Source organism: Cydia fagiglandana, chromosome 20 (genome assembly GCF_963556715.1).
Source record: "Cydia fagiglandana chromosome 20, ilCydFagi1.1, whole genome shotgun sequence".
Classification (NCBI taxonomy): Eukaryota; Metazoa; Arthropoda; class Insecta; order Lepidoptera; family Tortricidae; genus Cydia; species Cydia fagiglandana.
The window spans coordinates 3,479,589-3,485,337 of record NC_085951.1 but is presented as its reverse complement, the minus strand read 5'-3'; the positions used below and the strand labels follow the sequence as shown (position 1 = coordinate 3,485,337).

General features: G+C 39.3%; 1 long non-coding RNA gene across 1 annotated transcript; it reads right to left on the bottom strand.

The window, feature by feature from the left end:
- Nucleotides 1–2,465: 2,465 nt before the first annotated feature.
- LOC134674412 (uncharacterized) lies at nucleotides 2,466–4,669 on the bottom strand. The gene is made up of 2 exons (XR_010099604.1): nucleotides 3,424–4,669; nucleotides 2,466–3,197 (listed from the first exon to the last, which is right to left on the bottom strand). It is a non-coding gene; the product is annotated as an uncharacterized LOC134674412 (long non-coding RNA).
- Between the last annotated feature and the right edge of the window lie 1,080 nt (nucleotides 4,670–5,749).

The window sequence follows — 5,749 nt, the reverse complement described above, 5'->3', positions numbered from 1 at the left end:
TAACTGTCTGGCCACTTCACGTCGATAAATCAAATACTTGATTGTCAATGTCATGTTATTTGCCGTCTGATTGTGTCGTTTGCATAAAAATTATTTTGAAATGCCTTACCGCTACACAGACGATGATTATTTTAACATGGTAACATGTTATCACGATGCAAACTACAATGCACCCGTATCCAAGAACTGCAGCCTCAGGATTATGAACCACGTGTATTATTTTGCCAGTGGCTTAGGAGACGTACATAACATACTGTGGACTGACGAGTGTACCTTTACAAGGGTGGGATTGTTTAACCTGCACAATTCACACTTTTGGTCGTAAGTGAATCCCCACTTAGCTCGCCCTGATCACTTCCAAACTCGCTTCAGCGTCAATGTGTGGGCAGGGTTACTAGGAGACTGTTTGTTGGGTCCAGTGTTTCTTAATCGCCTAAATGGAAGGACGTACCTACAATTCTTACAAGAAGACCTACCGGAATTGCTAGAGAACGTACCAGTCGATCTTCGTAGGGGGATGTACTTTCAACAGGACGGTGCCCGCCCATTACGATCGTAATGTAAGAAGGTACTTAACGGAACAATTTCAATTGCGATGGATAGGCCGCGGTGGGGCTCAAGCAGGTGCATTGAACTGGCCAGCCCGCTCACCAGATTTAACCCCGCTCGATTTCCATATTTGGGGACGAGCCAAAGATTTGGTGTATGAAGACGACGGTCACACGATCAGAACATCAGAAGAATTACGGGCTCGCATTACCAACGCTTTTGGAATCATGAAAAGGGAAGGAGAGATTTTGTTGCGTGTGAATAGAAACATCCGAAAGCGAGCATTATCGTGTATTGAAAACCAGGGTCGCCATTTTCAACAATTTTTGTAAAAAAATATGTTAATAAAAGTTTTCTTTTGTTCATGCTTGCTTTTAAAATTCCTTTCACTCACTTATCAAAGGCTAGTATTAGTTAACTACCCTAATGGCTGGATTTTTATTTTCTTGTCGATTTTTAACACGCAGGTGCAATTCCCCAGTAGGTATGTCCTTCAATTTCTTCCACTGATTTACTAAAAAATCAGTACAATTTTTTTGGGATTATGTATCTATCCAGCGTAGAATAAGGAACTCTCCGTACTCACCAAATTTCATTCAAATCGGACGCAAGAAAATCGAACACAAAATAAAAATCCGCTTTAGGAACAAAAGTTGAATACCCAAAATGTTTACTTTTCCATCCTAATAACCTTTCGCAGTTTTCCCGCCGAACCATAATGACATTTAAGACAAACAATTGTTGACATGAGTGACATGACAGATAGTGTTAAACGTCTTGTCAGTTAAATGCACATGGTGATTATTTTTAGGCGAAATTATTAATTAATTTTTTGTTCGGTAAATTAAAACAAAAAAATAATAATTAAATATTCTTAATTTCTATTTAAAGTTAATTGTTTTAAAGTAAAGTATCATCTGTTAAAATATCTGCAACTAATAAAGTAGCACCTTATATACTTAAATACCTAACATAGAAGTCGCCCATGACTCAGGAACTAATACTCCGTGCTCACACAAATAAATGCCCTTTCCGGGATTCGAACCCAGTACCATCGGCTTCATAGGCACGGTCACCACCCACTAGTGACTAGTTTTTTTGCATTAGAAAGAAGGTAAGCGATCTTGACATGTCTATTACTTGAAAAACACTTTTTAAAAATCTAACTATTACTTCTGAAAGCAGAAGAATATTAATGATCGTATTAGATTCATAATTGTTACATATTTTAAAATGTGTTTTTCAATTAAAAGACACGTCAAGATTGTTTACCTTTTTTCTAGTGCTAAAAAAAACTAACTATAGGTCGCCGTCCGGTCGTCTGAAACCCTAACCAAAAATTTAATACCCACGACTAAAAACGCAATTAAAACTCGCTAATGAATAGTACATAGAGGCGGGTCAACGAATTCTAGCCACAATTTACGGCGTCTTAAAGATAACGTCAAGAATAGGGGACCCCTATTCATAAATTAACTAAGACATAACCCTAATTAAATTGGCTAGACAATAAAGAGAGCTATAAAAGGGAATATCAACTCGGTTGCTAATAAATTAAGACTGAAATTGCATTGATGCTTAATTGCGATTATAGGGTTGGTATCGAAGACCTGGAGGGATCGAAATGGACAGATGTAGGTATAAACTATAGTCTGTATCTTTAGGTATTTAAATAAAAGTAAACAAACAATCTGTACATTTTCGGGTAGTTATAACATTTATTGGTTAACCGACCAAATACAAAACCGCCTGGATCTGTCACTGAACGGCCTGACTTTAACCTAACATTATTTGGTCGTGTTTTCATCTACCCTCAACTGGCTTAAGGAGCCCTTTGAGGGTAGATTTTGTTTACTTTTATTTAAATACCTATACCTATTGATGATAGTATAGGAATAAGAAATCAAAGTCCAAAATTCAGATGTTTGTATTGTATTTCTAACATATTAGAACTTTATACACTACATCATCTTTATATACATGAGCATTTTTGCTTCGCAATATTATTACAATTAAAATAAATTTCTCTCTTTATTATATTATTTTTACATTTCCTTAATCCACCTAGTATTTAGGCAAAGTGACAAAACTAAAACAAAATTACAGAACAGAACCCCTACTGCCCGATTCGAACTTTAACATACGTCAATTAATAGATCTAGAAACGATATGGATTAGATGTGTCAGTGTCAAAAGTGACGTTTTTGTTTGAAGAAACGTCACATTTGACACTGACATATCTAATCCATATCGTTTCTAGATCTATTAACTGACGTATCTTAATGTTCGAATCGGGCCGCTAGTGTCAATTATATTCGATAGCGAGACTTGCGTTCGCGTTTGCGTTAGCCCCCATTCGCACGACAGGTTTTTCAACGCACGTTAAAAAAGCGTTTGTATCTGTCCGCATGTCTAAATTCGATTTATCGATTTAAGGCTTAAAGTCGAAAATCCAACAACGTTTGATAAAAAGCGCCACCGCTGTCGTGTGAATAAATACACCTGTATCCATTTGTGTCATTCAAACGCTTTTTTAACGCGCGTTGAAAAAGCTGCCGAATGGGGGCTTATGTCTATTTTTGAAACTCAAAATCCCATACAAAATTACTTTCCCATACACTTAACGAAAACGCGTACGTCACGTCACGCTACCGAATGAAATTCTGTGGCCCTGGTGAAAAAGGGTGCAAGTAGGGTTTGAACGACGGATCCGAAATGTATGGGAAGATCCGCGGATAATTTCATACATTTCGGATCCGGATTGCAAACCCTAGGTGCAAGTCTCGCACAGCTTAGGTGTAAAAAGGCATAAGTGTTACGTGGGACTTACACCCTTTTACATTCGCGCTGCTTGAGACTTGTACCCTTATTCACTAGGGCCACAGAATTACACTAGAGGTACAGATAAAACACACTTAAGTTTCTTTTAGAATAAATAGTACAAAACAATTGTGAAGTTTATTTTGTCACGACCAAATAAATACATATACAAGAAGGCTGACAAAATAGTATATTATAATAAAATGTGGCATTCCGCAAGAAAAGGACACTTCCCTGCACTCGTTTCTGCGTCATTTATATTTTTTAAACCGTAAGCTCAAATCGTTTAATCATTAGCTTTATGCGGTTCCTTTTCTTGCAAATAAGACACAAAATTTAAAAAGTTTACAAATTGAAATGGCAACCAGCGTCATTTAGCGTTCCCAGTTTTTTTGGTAATAAAAATATTTGGTCTGTCAAACAATCCTCAATTTGATTTTAGAACCCTAGTATTGCACTACCTATATGGATTAATTAGACGAATTCTTAAAGCTCGTTAAAAAATTCTTTACACATTGGGTTTTTAGAAAAAAGTGTACGATCTAAATTCTTTTTTGAAAAACTATCACCTTTCCGGTTATTTGGACTAAGAATCGCGAGGGCTATTAATAAAAGAAAAAAGAAAAATAGTGTCCCCAAATTTTCATAAAAATTTTAGGTGTCACTGCGAGGATCCACACAAAACGTACAGTCGCCATCAGATACATCGGAGCGGCCAAGGTGCTCACAAATATCTGAGCACGCCTCTATTGTCAAGGCATTAGAGTGCGTCTTCAGATATTGTGAACACCTCGGCCGCTCCGATATATCTGATGGCGACTGTACCTATGTGAAAATCCCCCAAATCCTGTTTTTTTTTGGACCCTTTTTTCCTTTTTCAATCGATAGTCCGCGTGATTCTGAGTAGAAAAGAACCCAAAATGGATAGTTTTTCAAAAACAATAAATGGTACTTTTTCCTAAAAATGCCGATATAGGTTACATACCGTAACCAAGTCGAAAGGTTACGGCGATCATAGGCAGTTGGCACATATTGCTTTGTAGATCGCACGCTTGCCGTCCCTTTCGTTTGCAGCTGATCGACGCCGGACAGAAAGGGACAGCCGTGGTTAAAAGCTACAACATCATCAGTCTCGGTATTGGAGTATGCAAGAGATGTGGCTAACACACTGGCTAACGACCATTCTAAGGGCCTACCGCGAACTACATTCGAAGTGTTGCCTCTGTGTCGCACTTGTGAATTCGTACGTAAGTGTGACAGGGAGGTAACACGTCGAACGTGGTTCGCGGTAGGCCCTCAGAGACAAACGTAACGGCTTTTTCAGAAATAAGGGCTCAAGTTTTACAAGCTAGAGTCGGACCACGCTAACTTTGCACAGATTTGGGACAGCAATTCTACGAAAATTACATTTATTGTTAAACTTCCATACTTTGTCACATCAAAGTCAGTGCACACAGTGGCGTAACTAGGGGGGGGTTGGAGGGGGCACGTGCCCCGGGCGCCGTCCAACGGGGGGGCGCCAAAATGCACAAGACCTTTCGTTAGGAGGGAGGGAGGGGCGCAAATTCGGTGCCTGCCCCGGGCGCCATATCCTCTAGCTACGCCTCTGAGTGCACAATGAACAAAGATGGGTTCTAAGGCCTTCATTAAACTTTAAAGCCTCAATTGGTTAATTTAGAATAGAATAGAATAGAATGTTTTTATGTTTTATCCCTTTCTTACGAATACGTAAATCAAAATGACATTAATTAGACCAGGGGTCACCAAATGGCGGACCGCCGAAGTATTTTATGTTTTTTCTTATTTTATAAAATAAAGGAGAACCGGACCGCGATGGTCGTTTCATTTTACGAACCGGACCCCTGAAGAAACTAATTAGACGATTATTAGCTAATTAACTAGCGAACCGCTAGCAACTAATCCCAAGAATTGGCGTAGGCACTAGTCTTTACGAAAGCGACTGCCGTCTGACCTTCCAACCCAGAGGGTAAAATAGGCCTTATTGGGATTAGTCCGGTCCTGACGATGATTTCCTTCCCCGAAAAGAGACTAGTAAATATCAAATGATATTTCGTACATAAGTTCCGAAAAACTCATTGGTGCGAGCTGGGGTTTGAACCCGCGACCTCCGGATTGAAAGTCGCACGCTCTTACCGCTAGGCCACCAGCGCTTAGCCAGAGGAGTAAGTAAGTAAGCTAATTAACTTGTAGTTTATACATTTAAGTTTTCGTGGTCATACCCAGTGTAACGCCACGCATATACAATATACTAAAACAGAGGGCCTACCGCGAACCACGTTCGACGTGTTGCCTCCCAGTCACACTTACGTACGAATTTACAAGTGCGACAGAGAGGCCACACGTCGAACGTACGAAGTAC